We start from the raw sequence: 19,635 nt of genomic DNA, 5'->3' as shown, positions 1-19,635 counted from the left end.
CACAATGTAGACTGGCACCTTCTCTGCCACTTATAGTCTTAGAGAGTTGCTAGAGCACTAAGAATTTAAATGCCTTGTCTGGGATAAATGACCTTGCCAGTATATGTCAAAACTTGGGAACCCAGGTTATTCTGATTCTAAGGTTGGCTCTCTAGTTACCATACCATTCTGGACATAAACAAGAGGCAGTATGATAAAGTGAATAGAGGGCCTGCTTTGGTATCATGAAGACCTCCATGCAAACCCTGATTCTTACCTAGACCAGTTGGATATATGACAGTGGTTAAATCTTTTGATCCTTTTAGTGTCTCATGAAGCTTTCTAAGATTATAAATTATAAATGAATTGCCATTGGTGAAGGGAGTTTCTATATCAGAAGTTATCCATACTTATAAAATAACAGCTAATAGCCAGGTAGAACAATAGATCACACATGTTTAAACTGCTACAGTATAATAAAAAAGACTGTCACTTAATGTGGTTGCTAGTGAAGGAAGTACCTATACCAGCAACACAATGGATTCTTGAGATAGAATAGTGCTTGGTACTAATTGCTCCTATACTTAGAGCTAGATGAGCTCATCTATTTGGATATTCCCTCCCTTGATACAAATTATAGCTCATTATGCCTTTTGTTTTTTGGTGCAGCTCATATTTTTCCCTAGGTTCACTATTGAACATGCTAGGAACCTTTCTCACCTTTTCCCAACATTTCAAGGTTATTAATATAGCCCTAGTATTGTCCATCGATTATCCCTTACTCTAGACATAGAAATAGCCCATGTTTCTAGGACACATTACCTTGATGACATCCATTTGTACCATTCGTTTTTATATAGTATTGCCTTCCTCCGAGCTTTTCTATTTCTGTCTATGTTACTCATTTTTAATTCTTCAGAGACCTAATTCTCCATTCTATTAAAGGAGATGACAGGTAGACATATTAGAAAAAAGTCTAATGCAAATGAGCTGGAGTCCTGAGTTATGCATACAAAGTAGTTTTAGGAGGGGGTGCTCTAGTTTACCAACAGGTAGACTTTTGTTGTAAAAGTGGAGTTATGAATGAAAATTTGAAACTGTATCACCTGATACAACTATCAGGGAGTTATATAAAGGAAAAGAACCTTAAATAATTCTTAGGAAATGATTCTACCTATATTAGAGAAATCAGAAAAGCATGAACATGCTAAGTTTTGGGAATACCATACCTCCATCTCCCCAAAGTTGTTACCTCAACTATTTGAATTTTTTTCTCTGCTATTATATTTCCAAGCTGGAAGTCAGGAGACTTGGGGTTTAGTCTCCATCCTGCCACTGCTTTACTCTCTGGCCTTGACCAAGTTCTTTAGTCTCTTAGGGCCTCAGTTTCTTCATCTGTAAAATGAGGGGGTTGTATAAATCAATCTCTAAGATTCCTTCTAACTCTAACAATATGATTCTATAATTATGAATACCAGAATCCACATTAATATTCATGGAAAATATATTAATCTTTCTGCTCTGGGAATTGGATTTTTCTGATAAAACACACTAATGCATTTCACATTAGTCCTAATTGTAAGAACTCTGAACTGTAGGGTCTGAAAAATTAACAGAATTTTCACAGCACAGTTTTCTTACCTTCAAACTCAAAACCAAGATGTCTAAATATCTCCTTTCTATTAACCAAAATTAAGATAGAGTACCTCCTTTACTGATAAGATTAAAACCATTTGATGTGAGCTTCCTTAGTTCTCCTTTTGTATTCCCCCAAACTCAGCAGCACCGTTTTTTCCCCTACCTTCTTTATGGGAAGAGAAAAGGTATTACTCTTCCTCACTAAGGCTGATCCCACTAATGGCCCCCATGATGTCATTTCCTCCTACTTCTACCTTTAGAACCTTGCTCCAGTAGTCATCCTTTCTTATTCTTGCATCTTTAATTTTTCTCTTTCAGCTGGCTCCTTCCTATATGCCTAGAAGTGTCCTTAGGCCTTTTCAAAGATCTCAATAGCTTCTTAGAATTGTTTCATTTTTGTATTTGAATCCCCAGCATCTAACATTGGGTCTGGCATATAGTAGACACTTAATAAATGCTTTATTGATTGATTCTAACCCATCTACCTACTGTCCCATCTTTTTTCTCTTGTTTACTGCAGAAATTCTTAGGATGATGCCTGTAACAGATATCTGCATTTCCTCACTTCCCATTCCCCTCAGTCTTTGTAATCTGAATGTTCTTCCTATCACATGACTAAAGCTAATAATATATTTATTACCTCATGACATCAATATAGTATTGTTTTATATTGCTAATTGACTCATTTTTACTTAAGTTCTTGCCATATATGTGTACATATTTTTAATATTGACTTATCACAGAATCACAGAATATCTGAGTGAAGAGACCTCAGAGACCACCTAGTCCCAACTCATAACAAAAATTAATAAATAAATAACCTTGGTCTTTAAGCTCCCTCCAGTATGTAGGAACCCACTGCCTTTCAAGGCAGCAATTCTACTTTAGGTTACCTCTAGTCATAAGGAAGATTTTCCTTACAAAAAGTTTTACATGTCTTTTTGCAATTTCCACCTATTGCTTCTAGGTTCTGCCTCCTGGGGCCAAGCAGAACAAATTTGATCCCTCTTCTACAGGACAGCCAGTTGCATATGTATCATGTTATTCTTTTTCCTAGACTAAACAATTTTAGTTCCTTCAACAATTCTTATATGATATAGATTCAAGGCCCTTTCCTTTATATCCTAGATAACCTTCTTTAAATAGTTCCCAGCTTATCAGAATCCTTCTTAAACTATGGTATCCAGAACTGAACACAGTACTCTGGAGGTGATATAACCAGGGCCTACTACAATGGGACTATTCCCTTCCTATCCCTGGAAACTATGCTTCTCTTAATGCAACTCAAGATCATGTTAGCTTTTTTGGGTGTCATACCATATAGCTAGCTCTTATTGAGCTTGCAGACCACTGAACCCTCCAGATCTTTTTCAGACAAACTGCAGTCTAACCATGCCCCTGTATATGTATGTAATATACTGTATACATATATCTTCTGTACTAGATGGTAAGATCCTGCATCTCAGGGATCATTTTAGTTATATTGATTTGTATCTCTTTCTCTGCTTAGAAGAGTTTCTTACATGAAGTTGTTACATGAACAAATGAATAAGAAAAAGCCCTATATATTAGAAAGAGAACTGGGTTTGGAATCAGAGAACATTGGTAGAAAGGACCTAGTAGTAAGTCCTAGCCTTTCAACTTGCTAGCAACTTGTCTCTGGGCAAGTCACCATACTACTCCTGAGCCCGTTTCCTAAATTATACTAGAAAGGCCTTGAACTCTGCTGTCCTTTTGAGGATGAATACCACATTACCAATATCAGTCAAGACCCCATACACTGAGGGCAATTTCCTATTTAACTAAATTGAAAAGAGACCCATTTACCTACTCCCTTTATCCCCAATTACACAAGGAATAAAAAGAATAAACAATTTTCCAGATGTTCTTTTGTCATTCTGCAACCCCAAAGCAATTTTGTTTAGTTAAACCATATTTTCAGGTCATAACTATTGGAGAGGAAAATATTTTGGCTCATCAAAGATTGATTTGCATTTGGAGATCTGTGCTACACATGTAGCACCCATTATCACCATTTGCTATGATAATTTCCTTAGTATTATGTGTCACAATTATGAAATTAAGTGTTCTGATTCTATTTTATAATTTATACTAATTATATAATTGGGTATAATTATATAACTGCTCAATTTTCCACTAAAACCTAATTTAAAGAACTAAGAAATTCATGAGATTTTAAAAACTTGTTTACACTTTAAGGAGGGAAACCTATTGTCATTCTAAAATTGGATAAAGAAGTCAATATATCAGTTCTTCACTTTCCACATTATTAATGCTAATATGTTGGGAGATCCTTGAGCTTCTAGTTAGAGACTTCCTTGCTTAATCTATTGCCAGAATTATTTTATTTTATCTTTGTTTCTAATTTCCATGTGTGTTAAATGTGTGTATTACTATGTTTTTTCATGTAAACAAATACCAATTTTCTAATCTAAATTTATGTTTGGGAAATGGTGATTAAGGGAAGCAAGCAGTTCAAGTCAGTAGTAGAACCCCAAATTGAACCTTTTTCTCCTAACTTATATTCTAGTACTAATATCATTAAACTATAATGTCTTTTAGTAGAAGAGCAAGAGGTTTTCCAGAGTTATATTTTAAAAATTCATGTGGCAAAAGGGAGATAAAATTGAAAAAGTATTAGCTAGGTAGTTAATTAGCTCTCCTGACAAAAAATGACATACAGGTAAACTATAAAGCAGTATGGTATAGTAGAAAGAAAACTGTATTGGTGTCAAGAAAGCCTCAGTTTAGATTCAAAATTGTAATCTTAAGAAAAGCGTTCCAACTCTATGAGCCTTAGTTTCCTCATCTTAAAAAAAAAAAAAAGAAGAGGCATTTGCATTACGTTATTAACGTATTAAAGCCCCAATATCCAGGGCATCCATGGTATTTCTGCCCCTTTACTTCTAGTTCCATTAAAACAACAAATCAATAAGCAGTGCGCACTTGTATTTAAATAGAAAGGGTCCTTCAAAAGCCTGTTCTATAATCATGTTATGGATTTTCCTTTCTGCTTTCTTGATAATTGAATAGGCAAGAGGTGATCACCTTATGATGACAGGAAGGAAAGAGATTAACTTAAATGGCAGAAATGCTTTTACAGAGCCAAATGGAAACATGAAATTTCTCCCAAGGACTAAAATTATTCCAATATTCCTTCTGTTTTCAAAAGAAAGACAGAAAAAAAATAAAGCTTTGTGATGTCTCCAAAGAGAAAACTAAACCTGCTTTCAGAAAAGGACCAGGTAAATTATAATGAAGAGGTCCCGCTGGGTAGTGAAGTAGCTAACTAGAAAGGAAGACCAGAAATGTGGAAAAACATTCCTCAGAAGGCAATGAATATAGTAAAATTTTGTTTTTGTTTTTTTTAAGGACTTGGACTTTCTAACTACTCAATAGTACTAGTTTAAGCATAGCTAATACTTGTTTGAAAGACATTTTCTTCTATAACGTGAAGACATCTTTCCAACTGCTTTATATTGAAAGACAATAGCAACCAAAAATGCAAAAAATCTGTTTCCACTATGTCAATGTTGCACAAGTTTTTAGTTTTAGTCAGAGCTCCCTTGAATTCAAGGAATACTTGAATATGTCATAGGATAATGGATCTAGAACTGGAAGATATATCAGAAGTCATCTATTCCAACTTCTTGATTTTATAGTTGAGGAAATGGAGGCCTAAGGAGGTTAAGTGACCCAGTTAGTAACAAAGGAATAAATGAAAAGCATCACCAATTGCCCAATGGACATTTAAAACTGGATATCTTAGAGATATCATAAACTCAATAAGTCTAATGCTGAACTCTTTCCCTCTAAAACTTCACTATTTTTGTCTAAGGTCATACCTTTAGCCTGAAAGAATGGCAGTACCATTCTTCTAGTGCCTTGGGTTTGTAATCTCAGCATTATCCTGCTTTCACTGTCTTTCATCCCATGTCTAATAATTTATTAAATCTTGCCATTAGTGTCCTCACAACATCTCCCTGATCTAACCTGACTTATTACAATAGCCTCCTATTTGGTCTCCCTGCCACGAGTCTCTCACCACTAAACTCCATTCTGTGTACTGCTATCAAAGCAATTTTCCTTAAAGGTACTTCTGACCATGTGACTTCTCTACTCAACCAACTGCAATAACTTCTTGTTGACTCTAGAATAAAATTACTTTGTTTAGCTTTTAAAATCCTATACGACAGGAACCCAACCTATCTTTCCATCCAGATCATATATTGTTTCCCATCTCACACTCTACTCTTCATCCAACTAGTTATCTCTGTGTTTCTCATTAACAACACTTTATCTGACATCTCTTTGTACTAGATGCTTTCATACTCAGAATGCATTCCCTCTTCATCTCACCTCATGGTGTCCCTCTCTTCCTTTATTGTACAACTCAGGCACCATATTCTTCAGGAATCCTTTCCTGATCCCCCTACCAGTGTCCTTACTTCCCAGTAACCTTGTGTTTAACTACTCTGTCTATATTTGTATTTATTTACCTTATATTTTTCATATGCATTTCTATATATATTTGACTCTCCTATCAGAATGTAAGATCCATGGGAAAAGGGATTGTTTCATTCTTTGTTCTTGTATCCCCCATGCCTAGTATAGTGGCTGACATATAGTAGGTCCTTGTTTATTGATTGATTTTACACACTTATTATGTGCTCAGTTCCATAAGTACAAATATAAAAGAATGACAGTCCCCATTCTTAAGGAGCTCATACTCTAATGGGAAAGACCACACATATATGAGGTTTCATTGGCAAATCAGATGGAAAGGTCTCATGATTCTTGGGCTGCAGTGGAAAATCAGATGGTAATGCATCTTTTTAGATTATATTTTTGCTGACAAAAAGCATATTTAGTACTGAACTTGAACCATTTGACTGTGCCAGAGAAGTTTGGTGTCAAGAACTTTTTTCCTGGGCTTTTTATATCTCTAGTTCCTGAAGAGACAGGGTCCTTATCAGTTGCATAAGCAGTTGCCATATCTTATCTCCAAAGGCAATTTACAAAGTGAGATCTGTACCTGGGTTCTCTGATTCCAGAGAGACTACTCTTTCCATTGTCCCATGCTGCCTAGATAAAAACAAATCGCAGTCAAGGATTTGTGTTCCTGTAGTTTCTACCACTGAAAAAAAGGAATCATAAGGAAAAAAATGGTGTCTGATCTGAGGATCCTGAAATGGAAAAAAATAGCCTCTCACCAGTAAGTTTACCAACTCTGAAAGTTCTGATATGTGAAAGTATGAGTATATTAGACATGATCATTTCCAAGCTCAACTTTGATAAATAAATCTGAATCACGTGAATGTAACAACATGAGTAGCATGGGGTTATTCTGATGCATCTGTCCTTCACTGAATATCCAGGGCAAGATAAGTTTGTTTCTGTTTTGTATGTTGTGACCTCTTAGAAACAATCCTAAAACATTTATTTTAAGTTTATAAAGGAATATCATATCTGTGATTCTCATAACTTTAATAAAAATAATTTTTCCTGTTGTTATAAGGAAAAAATTTGTTTCCCAGTTCTTGTCATCACCGTAAGATCTTGTTCAAATCTCAGTTGGCTTTCTGGAATAATAATGTTCACGTTGTTAAGACTGATACATTTGCTCTGAAAGTTTGGCTTTCTTCCAAAGGATAACAGATGCTATCAAAATGCAAGTTGTGGGAAGAAGTAGTATATCCCGTAAAGCCACACAATTTTTATTAAATGATTTCCAAAAGATTGACATAACCCATATCTCATTATGAGTAATTAGTTTAAAGAATAATTACAGTGAAATAATGCCATTGTGTTAAGGTCCTATTGACAGGCTAATTTCCTTGGAAATATAAAGATAGATTAGCAGGAACACCATGGCTCAGCGGAAAGAGCAATGGATAGGGAATTGCAAGGTCTGGGTTCGAAGCCCAATTTTGCAGGTTAGTGACCGGTATTACCTTGGACAACTTCTCAGTCTCAGTGTCCTTATGAAACAACCTCTAAAATCATTTCTAGCTCCAAATTTGAGATGTCCAAATTTGTCCAACCACTAACAACCTTACCCTAATAATGGTGAGGACAATCCTGTGCTCACTCTGTTGGTTATGTATCTCCATTCAACACCAGAGGTCACCCATGTAAAATACCAAGCTCTCTGTGGTCTCATAGAGTTAACTACTTCTTGGAAATCCTACTTATTTTATGGGTGGTGGGGAAAAAGAAAGAAGTCAGGGTACATGTGATTTATCTAAGGGGGTGGTGTTTATAGATTTATTTAGCTCAGTCATTTTGGCTTATATCCCCACTCACTAGGAAAAAATTCCACCTGCTTTCCTTCACTACTGAGTTTCAATGGAACACTGATATATATCAAAGTAGACCATATTTTCATGGAATAACTATAAACAATTCTTTAAACATAATCATAGAAGCAAGAAAAATAAAACTCAAACACAATAACAAACAACTTTCATGTGTTGGGTACTTGATCTCCTCTCAGATCTAGCAGCCCAGACTTTTTTGGTTTATAGGCAAGCAAACCTCAAGAATTTAAGGAGATAGAAGTTTGGAGCAGATGACTTAGAGGACCATCTGGGCTTCATCTCCTTTTTGAGAGTAGCCATGATATCCTAAGTCAGGTGTTAAGTCCTCCAGCCATTTTTGTCTCCCACTTTGGTCCACTCTGTCTTTACCTCCAACTTCTTCCACTGTATATATTCACCAGTGCCTTCATAAGCCTGAAGCTCTTTCGAGGTGGGCGTAACCTTCTTGTGTCACAGTCATACCATGAGAAAACAGCTTTAGGCAATTTTGATGCCAATTTTGTGTTGTTTATCCTCAAATTTCCATGTTGAACACGTTCTGACTAACTTCCCTCAAGATTGATATACTTTCGCCCACATTTCTCTGTCTTCTATGTATGTAGCCCCAGGCTCACATCTAGTCATGTCCTTAGCAAGAGGGAAGGACCAGTAGAATAAAATCAATATATAATTTTGTCTACAAGAAATTCTGAAAATAATCAGTCTAAGAATTTTGCCCAATTGATTGATAATTACTGTCAGCATATTTTTTAATAAAAGGATGGTTATTTGGCCATCTCTTTTAGACCAAAGACCCTCATGGTGGTGGGCTTACAGTTTATATATCCTTTAAAGAATAGGTGTTGCTCAGGGTGGAAATCAACCCTGATTGATGAACAATTAATGAGACAATGAATATTGCAATGAGGGAGTGGACCTGAACTTTAATTATTTAATTCATTTCTAAGTTCCCCTCGGGCTGTGGGCAATATATTCAAAGAGTTTATGCCCCACCCAAACCTGGGCAGAGCATCACTACTCAACCTGGGTGGAGCAAGAAAGTTAGTCTAATCTTTTTATCAGCAATACCCTTCAAGGGACTGAACTTTTAAAAATCAGGACTTTAGAAAAAAGGAGGAACTCTGGATCTCTCCAAATCATTGGTTATTAATAATAATTTTTCTCAAGAGAAATTTCATCTAGAAGAGTACAGAAGAAATATAATGAACTGGTAGATATTGGTCCTATCACTTTACATCACATATAATCAGGGATAATAGTGAGTTCCTCCAAAAAATGCTAATTGCATGTCAAAGGAAAAATCAGAGAAGAAAATTAATATGGAAAAATTCAAGAGAATCACTGATATCAGGAAGATGAAAGAATGTATCACAGAGAAGAAAGGGAAGAATGATGATCACTGAACATTTGGAAGTATATAATATATATGAGATGCTTCCTGTAGAAAGTGATGTTGGACCCACTGAGGAAGAATGAATTCTTGTTCCAAGAATTATATAAAAATCTAGAACAAAAGTTGTTAATGTGGAATTGAAGAAGCAAAGGAATAGTGAGAGCACATATGTATACTAAATGCCTAAATAAACTGTGTCCTACAGTAGGATTACATAATTAAGAGTGGGACAGGACAGTCCAACACCAACTTATTAGAGATGAGGAAGTTTATGTGAAGTGATTTTCCCAGGAGCACACAACTAGTACCACAGCTGAGATTCAATCCCATCTTCTTTGACACCAAACCCAACACCTTTCTGAATATAGTATATTGCTTCTACAAAGAACTGGCAGCTGTGATTTGATTTAGATTAGCTGTGATTTGCTATAGAGAATAGGAAAGATGCTCAAGTATTGGGAAAATTTTGTCCTGGTAAAATTCTAGAGCATGTGATTTAATAGATGATTTGTGAGCATTTAGAAAGTGAATTGATTCACTGTAGGTTTTTTACCTCCTTTTTTTGTTTAAAACATGATTCTGTTTACAACAATGTGATAACCATATCTATATTAAAAGGTTTACATTTGTCAAGTATTTTATAATTTATAAAGTATTTATTTCACAACAACCCATTAAGATAAATGTCATACCTAATATTTCCCTCATTTTGCAGCTGAGAAACCAAAGCATAAAGAATCGAATAATTTGCCCATGGTGACATAGGTGATAAGTAGCAGAGCCAGGAGTTAAATCTAGTTCTTCTAATTTTGGATCCAGTATGATACGCATCTATTGTATAAAGTTTGGTATTGCTATAAGACTTTTTTTTTAATGAAAAGGAAAGAGTGTGGCATAATAAAGAGAGCACTGGATTTGGAGTAAAGACAACTTGAGTTTGAATCCTGCCTCTAGAGCTTAATCATATAACCATAGAAACAGCCTCAATTTCCTCATTTGTATTTTGGGGATAATAATATCAGTTGTACCTGGTTATGAACTAATAAAAGTAAAACATTGTCTTTTTGGGACAAGTAGTATTGAATATAATGAATATAGGAGAACCTGGTATAAAATAACCAGATATTCTGGAAGCAGTGCTTCTACATTCATATAAGTGAAATGACTCAAAGGGAGTTAAGAAATTTCTCCTGCTTTTGGTCTTTCCCTATTTTGGGCATTTCTGGAGAAGTTCTGTTTCCAGAGCTGTTAGTGAAGTAGATTTCAATAGCACTCAATTCAGTTTAAAAAATGTAACTTTCTGGGGTGGCCAGGTAGCACAGTGAGTAAGAGCACCGGCTCCCGTGTTGAGAAGACCTGGAGATCGAATCCTGGGCTCAGACACTTAGCACCCACCCAGAAAAACCTGGCCGTGTAACCTTGAGCAAGTTACTTAACCCCAATTGCTTAGGGGCGGCCAGGTGGCTCAGTGAGTAAGGGCACCAGCTCCAGTATCGGGATGACCTGTATCAAATCCGGGCTCAGATACGCAGCACCACACCCAGAAATAACTGGCCGTGTAACATTGAGCAAGTTACTTAACCCCAATTGCTTTATAAAGAAAAAAATGTAACTTTTTAAAGATAGTATTTTATTTTTTTCCCAGTCACATGTCATGAAAATTTATAGCATTCATTTTTATAAGATTTTGAGTTCCAATATTTTCTACTTCCTTCCCTCTTCTTTCCTCTTCCAAAAATGGTACAGTTTGATATAATTTATACATGTGCTATCATGTAAAAAATTTTTCTTATTAGTCAAAGTTGTGAAAGAAGAAATAGATCAAAAGAAAAAAAACACGCAAAAAGGAATAAACTAAGTGGAAAAAGCATGCTTTGATCTGCATTCAAAGCACTTCAGTTTTTTATCTGAATATGGACAGCATTTTCTTTCATGAGTCTTTGTACTTGTCTTGGATCATTGTGTTGCTGAGAAGAGCTGAGTCATTTGTAATTTATAATAACACAGTGTTGCTGATACTGTGTATAATGTTTCCCTGGTTCTCCTCATTTCACTTTGCATCAGTTCATACAAATTTTTCCAGGTTTTTCAGAAAACTGCCTGTTCATCATTTCTTATTCCACAATAGTATTCCATTACATTCATATAGCATAGCTTATTCAGCCATTCCCCAATTGATGGACATCTCCTCAATTTCCAATATTTTGACCCCATGAATAGGGCTACTATAAATATTTTTGTACATGATCTCTTTGGGATATAGACACAGTAGTGCTATTGCTAGATCAAAGTTTGGTTGCCCTTTGGGCATAGTTCTAAATTGTTCTTCAGAATTCACAAGTACACCAACAGTGCATTAGTGTCCCAATTTCCCCACATCTTCTTCAGCATTTATTATTTTCTTTTTCGTCATATAAGTCAATCTGTATGAATTTATTCAATGTGTGAAGCATTACCTCAAAGTTGTTTTTTATTTGTCTTTCTCTAACCAAAAGTGACTTAGAGCACTTCTTCATATGCATATAAATAACTTTGATTTCTTAATTTGAAAACTGTTTATATCCTTTGATCATTTATCATTTGTAGAATGGCTTGTGTTCTTGTAAATTTGACTCAGTTCTTTAAATATTTGAGAAATGAGACCTTTATCAGAGATGCTTGCTGTAAAACTTGGTTCCCTGCTTTCTGTTTTCCTTCTAATCTTGGTTGCATTGGTTTTGGTTTGTACAAAAGCTTTTTAATTTAGTATCATCAAAATTATCTATTTTATATTTTGTGATGCTCACTATCTCTTGTTTGGTCATGAATTCTTCTCTTCATAGATCTGACAAGTAGATTATTCCTTGTTCTTCTAATTTGCTTATGTTTAAATCATACAAGGTCTGTCACATCTAACTTTTCTAATATTCCATTTACTTCCTTTGTTTCTTTTTTGTGTTTTGAGAGGGGACACCTGAGGTCCCCCACTAGTATAGTTTTGCTCTCTATATCTTCCTGTAACTTACTTAACTTCTCCTTTAAGATTTTAGATGCTATTCCACTTGGTGCATATATGTTTAGTATTGATATTGCTTCATTGTCTGTGGTACCTTTTAGCAAGATGTAGTTTCCTTCATTAACTCTCTTTTTTCCCCTTCCTTATCTCTTAATTAGTTCTGTTTTTGCTTGTGCTTTCATATCAGGAATGCTACCCTGCCTTTTTTTTTTTTTTTTATGTCAGCTGAAGCATAATAGATTCTACTCTAGCCCCTTAGCTTTACTCTGTGTGTATCTCTCTGCTTCAAGTGTATGTAAATAACATACCATAGGATTCTGGTTTTTGACACATTCTGCTAACTGCTTCCATTTTGTGAGAGAGTTCATCCCATTCACATTACAATTATGATTACTACTTGTGTATTTTCCTCCATCCTATTCTTCATCCCATCTGTCCTTTCTCTCCTTTCACCCTTTCCCTCCTTAACACCTTCCAATCTGACTTCTGTTCTTAGCATTCTGCTGAAACTGTTCTTCAAGCAGCCTTTTAGTGTCCAATGGTCTTTTTTTAGTCCTTATATTTCTTGACCTTTCCTCAGCAATTCATCCTATCTTCATTTATACTGCCTTATCCTAAACTGTCACAGTACTGATCTTTCCTGATTCTCTTCCCAACACTCTGAGGGATTCCTCTTCTACTTCCCTCTTCCTTCTTCTACCTCTTTTGATGACTGTATCTTGGGACCAGAATACTAACATCTTTGCTATCCACCTTGCAACCCAACTCTTACCTGGCTCCAAGAAGCTGGAGTGTGAAGCAGCCACACCATGGTAAACCATCTCAGCAGATAGACTAAACCAGTTTGAGGGTAACTTATGGCCCACAAACCTGTTGGTGAGTTGGGTGTTGTTGACCCCAAGCATGTGAAGCATGTGCTTATTCCCCCAATGGAGTAAACAGATGAGAACAGTTTGTTCTAATGGTCATGAAGGCAGCTGAAGCAGACAATGTGGAGCACTTAGAGCTTGGGCAGACATCAAAGATACCAACGTCATTCACTCCATCCTGGGTTGTCTCTTGTCATTTTAACTTTTGTCTTGCCACTAGGCTTTGATGACTTTGGAAGAGAGAGATAAGCTGATGGCTGTGTAATGCTGCCTCACTTAAATCTAATTCATCCACAAGTTAAGACATCACCCTCTGAAGCAATGGTCCGCTGCAAAAGCAAAGGGCAAACGAGATGTCCTCAATCTTCTTTTCTTTTTCTGTGCTTTCTTCCTTAGTGAACTCATATTCAATATTATAAATAAAATTTATATCTATATATGTATGTATTTCATTTAGATTGTCAAATTTATTGGCATATATTTGGGCAAAAGAGCTCCTAGTAATTGTTTTAATTTCCTCTTACTTGGTTGTCAATTCACCCCTTTCATTTTAAAATCATTTAATATTTTATTTTTTCCAAATTATACATAAAAACAATTTTAACATTCCTTTTTCAAATTTTGAGTTCTGAATTCTCTCCCTCCTTCCCCCCATTTGAGAAGCAATTTTACATAGGTTATATATGTATAGTGAATCAAAAAACATTTCCATGTAAGTCATTCTGTTAACGAAAACACATAAAAAACAAAACAAAACAAATAAAACCCTAAGAAAAATAAAGAAAAAAAGGAAAAAAAGTATCTTTTACCTGCATTCAGGCTCTACCAGTTATTTTTCTGGAGATGGACAGCATCTTTCCTCATAAGTCCTATAGAAAGTCATTGTATTGCTGACAATAGCTAAGTTATTCATAATAGATCATCTTACAATATTGCTGTTACCGTGTACAATGTTCTCCTGGTTCTGCTTATTTAATTTTGTATCAGTTCATGTAAGTCTTTCAGTATTTTTCTGAGAACATCCTGCTCATCATTTCTTAATACATAATAGTATTCCATCACAACCGTATACAACAACTTGTTCAACCATTCTCCAGTTGATGGTCATTCCCTGAATTTCCAATTCTTTGCCACCACTAAAAGAGTGGCTATAAATATTTTTGTACACATATGTCCTTTTTTTAAAAATCTCTTTGGGATAAAGAACTAGTAGTGGTATTGCTTGGTCAAAGGGTATGTGGGTTTTATAGCTCTTATGGAATAGTTCCTAATTGCTCTCCAGAATGGTTGCATCCATATACAACTTCACCAATAGTTTAATTAACTAATTAATAGTTTTCATTTTCCTTTTCGGTCATATTAGCCACTCTGACAGGTATAAGGTAGTAGCCCAGAGTTTTTTTTAATTTGCATTTCTCTCATCAGTAGTGATTTAGAGCACTTTTTTTAATGTGACCATAGATAGAAAGTTCTGATTACTTTGTCTAAAAACTGCCTATTTATATCCTTTGACCATTTATCAATTGGGAAATGGCTCTTCTATAAATTTGACTCAATTTTCTATATGTTTGAGAAATGAAGTCTTTATCAGAGAAAGTCACTATAAAATTTTTTTTCAGAGTAATAATTACCAACTCTGTATTTCCCTACATCCTATTTTCTCCCTGTTTATTCTACTCTCTCTCTCTCCTTTTACCCTGTCCATTCTCAAAAATGTTTTGCTTCTGACTTTTACCTACCCCAAACTGCACTCCCTTCTATCAGCTCTTTCCCCACCCACACTTTCTCTTATTCCCTTCCCTTCCTACTTTCCTGTGTTGATTTCTATACCCAACTGAGTGTGTACATTATGCTCTCTTTGAGCCAGTTCCAATGAGAGTAAGGTTCATGTACTCCCCTCCTTGCTTTCCCCATTTCTCCCTCCAGTGAAAAATCTCTTTCAGGCCTCTTTTATGTCAGGTAATTTGTCCCATTCTACCTTTCCCTTTTCCCTTCTCCCAGTGCATTCTTCTTTCTCATCCCTTAATTTTATTTTTTCAGATAATCATACTATCACATTCAACTCACACCTCTGCTTTCTGTCTATGTATACTCCTAAATTCCCTAGGAAAAAGAAAATTTTTAGGAATTATGAATGTCATTTTCCCATGTAGAAATATAAACAATTAGGGACGTCTAGGTGGCACAGTGAATAGAGCCCCGGCCCTGGAGTCAGGAGGACCTGAGTCCAAATCCAGCCCCAGACATTTAACACTTACTAGCCATGTGATCTCAGGCAAGTCAATTAACCCAATTGCCCTACTTTCCCCCCTCCAAAAAGAAAAAAAAAATAAAAAAGCAAAAAAAAACCTTGAAATATATATACTTTAACCTTACCAAATCCCTTATGATTTCTCTTTCCTATTTACTTTTCTATGCTTCTTTTATATCTCGTATCTGAGGGTCAAATTTTCTATTCAGCTCTGGTCTTTTCATCAGGAATGCTTGAAAAATCTTCTATTTCATTGAAGGTTGATTTTTCCCCCTGAAGGATTATACTCATTTTTGCTGGGTAGGTGATTCGTAGTTGTAATCCTAACTCTTTTGCCCTCCAGAATATATCCCAAGACCTCCAATCCTACAATGCAGAATCTGCTAAAAATCTTGTGTTATCTTGACTGTGGCTCCACAGTATTTGAATTGTTTCTTTTTGACTGCTTAAACTATTTGCTTCTTGATCAGGGAGGTCTGGAATTTGATTATAATATTCCTGGGAGTTTTCATTTTGGGATCTCTTTCAGGAGGTGATCAGTGGATTCTTTCAATTTCTGTTTTACCCTCTGGTTCTAGAATATCAGGGCAATTCTCCTTGATAAATTTCTTGAAAGATGATTTCTAGGCTTTTTTTTTTAATCATGACTTTGAGGTAGTCCAATAATTTTGCTCCCTTGTGGCTGCAAACTCTGCTGTGCTAGTATTCCTTCTCACACTGGGACTAAGACCTAGGACTATACCCCGGATCTAAGTTTAAGCAATGTAACAAAGTCCTGCCCCTGGTGCAAAGGGACTCGTATAAATCTCTTTCTGACCTGTTATCCAATCCCCTTACCATCTCTGGACTGAGAGTTGTGGAAACCATCACTGCTGCCACTGATTCAGTCATTCTGAGGCCTCTTCTGGTTTGCTGGGGTCTGATGTGCACTGGTGTGACCTGTGCTGGATTCTCATGCTAGTACAACAGACCTTTCTTGTCAGCCATCTAAGTCTTGGACTGGAAAATTGTTTCACTCTCTTTTTCTTGGTTCTGCTGCTCTGGAATTTGTTTAGAGTCATTATTTAAAAGGATTTGGAGGGAATTAGGGGAAAACTCAGGTGAGTCCCTGTCTTTACACCTATCTTAGCTCTACCTTTACTAAAGTATTATATATGATTTCATCATCCTAGCACTAGTGCCTCCTTCTCACCTGGAATATTTTAGTAGTCTTTTAACTAGTTTCTCTGAACCTAGACTTCTTCCTCTCCAAAACATTCTTCACATTATTGCCAAAATAATTTTCCTATTGTGTCCATCTGATCATATCATACAATTCCTTATTTGGTAAGTACTTAAAAAGTTCTTGGTTGCAACCTATGACATAAATCTGATGGGTTTAAAGGAGGCACATTTTCCATCTACATACATTTGCATGACATAAACGTAGTCATACCTTAGTTACAAACTCTTCCATGAAGAATCAGCTGATTTCCCCTAACACCAGTTAGATAAAATCCCTTCATCACTAAATTTCTCATCATCCTTTACTAAATTTGGGGTGATTCTATGCATTTATCACAGTTCAAATTTTATTAAAGTTATTTCTGTAATCTCCTCTTACTAGACCATAACTTCATTAATGTCAAAGATTCCATCATTTTTCATCTTCTTATCCCCATTACCTAGCATAATATCTTATACATAGCAAGTGTTTAATACATATTCTTTGAATTTTGACTTCAGGTTGAAATACAAGTATGTGTTTGGTAGGCTATGAATTTAGCCTCTTGCCTGAAATGGAGCATAGAACCCTAAAAGAAAATGCAGGACTTGCAGATTGGAATTAAATTTGTGGAGGACCAGGTTACAGAGCTTGGGCTTCTCCTACAGGGAATCAGGAGAAGGAATGTTTTTGAGTGAGGTAGTTAGTAGAAGAAAATAGTGCTTTAGGAGTATTAATCTGGTGACCCATGTACAAGACATGGTAAGGTGAGGAGAAACCTGATTTAAGGAGATCAAATAGGAAACTATTTTAAAAATCCATATGATAAGGACTTGGACCATGGTGATGGCAGTGAAAATGGAAAAGAAGAGATAGATGTAAGAAATATCACAAAAACAAAAAGAAGATTTCTGACATTGAATTTGGGAGGGAGAAGAACAAGGCAAGTTAGCTGAAGTTTTCAGCATAAATTATGATTGTGGTACCATTTGCAGAAATAAGGAGGTCATAACAAGGAACCAGTTTGGGAACAGGGGAGATGAAAAATATCCATGTTAAATTTGACGTAGTGGTGGGATATCCATGTAAGCTGTTGAAAGTGATGGGAATATAATTTAAGATTTGGTTGGATTTGAAAAGTTATCCACAAGACCCAGGTTCTATTTTGAAGATTATTTCTGCTATAAAAATGCAATGAAAAATCTTACCTTTACTGGTTATGTGAAGTGTTATAGTGAGTGGGAAGTAATCTGTTGTGCTTTCTTTGATTAGGCTAGGCTGACTATTAAGTAATGACTATCAACTAATGGCTATTAAGGCTTCTTTTTTTAATCACCCTATTTTTTTTTCAGATTGTATTCAAATAAAGCCACCTGCTAGTAAGGACCAATTGATCTGGTATTCTCCTTTTTGTGAAAAGTATGAGTTGTAAGAGTTAGAAAAAATGTTCTGGTCATGAATCTTTAAGCTACCTAATCAGGGTCAATTCATTTTATATTTATAGATCTGTTGCCTTTTCTACAAAATTAGGGAATTTAACTAAGTGAAAGTATATGTTAATCTCTGAGTTCTTTTCAGTTCTAACATCCTGTGGTTCCAGAACTAGATGACTTTTAGGTCCCTTCCAACTCAAAAAAATGTATGATTCTGTGATTTTCAGGTCCCTTCCAACTCAAAAAATGTATGATTCTGTGATTATTTATGACCCCAAAGTCACCAAAGGAACATGACAGTGGAAACAGCACTTGTCTAAGAATCAAGACATTGAGTTTCAGCTTCTTTTTCTGCCACTAACTCATTATATGTCTGTCAGTTAATCTTTCTTGGCTTTAAATTTCTTATATAAAATAAAATTTGGGGACTAAATGCTCTCTAAGATCCCTCATAGATCAAGCATTCTTTATATTCATAATCCTTTTATGAAAATACACAAACACTTGTTTATTTAACTGATATTTACCAAGTGTTATTACAAGTCTCTAAGCATTAAACTTGTATACGATGCCCATCCAACCAAAACATCTAAAATTTTAGATGGCAACCATTTACCATTTTGAGGGTTAATTATGTATCTATCCCTGCTCTTCATTAAGTGCAAATGGCAAGAGAGAACAAGTTAGAATCAGAGCAAGATCAACAGTCCTTGCCAGTGACTGCCATTATATCCCTTTCTCTTTAAAGATATATACTACTGCTCACTATCATATTTTATATTGGTAATGAAAGACATTTGGGGTTCAAAACTATAAATAGGTATTTTTGCACCTGGGACAAGAGGCCAGAAAGGGGCCCTTAGTTGAGAGATAGGAAAAGATGACAGACAGAGATTCTGGTACACTGGCATGAGGGAATGTCAGATGAGTTCACCCTTTTGGTCAGTCAGTCAATAAACATTTATCAAACATCTGCTACATGCCAAGAACATGCTGAGTGTTGGGGGGGAAAAGAAAGGTAAAAGATAGCCCCTGCCCTAAAGGAGCTCACAATCTAATGAGGGAGACAACATACAAGTACAAACAAGCCATATACAAGATAAAAAACAATCAAAAGGGGGAAGGAATTGGCATTAAGAGAAAATGGGAAAAGCTTCCTGTAGAAGGCAGGATTTTAACTGGAACTTGAAGGAATCCAGAGAAGCCAGGAGGGAGGGATGAGGAAGGAGTGTAGTGTCCCAAGAGTGGGGGACAGCCAGTGAAAATGTCCAGACTCAGGATCTAGAGTATCTTGTTTGAGGAACAACAAGGAAACCTGAGTCCATGGTGAGGTATAAGTTGTAAGAAGTATAGAAAGGGGAGGAGGATGTATTTTTAATGACTTTGAACATCAAACAGGAATTTATATTTGATCTTTGGAAGGGGTGACATGGTCAGAAGACTTGTGCTTTAGGAATATCACATTGACAGCTAAGTGGAAGGTGGATTATAGTTGGAAGAGACTTGTACCAGGCAGATCAATCAACATGTTA

At 35.7% G+C, this 19,635-nt stretch overlaps 1 protein-coding gene across 3 annotated transcripts in view; it reads left to right on the top strand.

Annotated features, from left to right (window-relative positions):
• LOC138176119 (inositol 1,4,5-trisphosphate-gated calcium channel ITPR2) overlaps positions 1–19,635 on the top strand; it is a 529,530-nt gene that overhangs the window by 469,360 nt on the left and 40,535 nt on the right. The window lies entirely within an intron of this gene.

Source organism: Petaurus breviceps, unplaced genomic scaffold (assembly GCF_028583685.1).
Source record: "Petaurus breviceps papuanus isolate PSGF00001 unplaced genomic scaffold, PetGlider_PUasm1.0 81, whole genome shotgun sequence".
NCBI classification, from domain to species: domain Eukaryota; kingdom Metazoa; phylum Chordata; class Mammalia; order Diprotodontia; family Petauridae; genus Petaurus; species Petaurus breviceps.
This window is presented reverse-complemented; position numbering and strand designations above follow the sequence as displayed.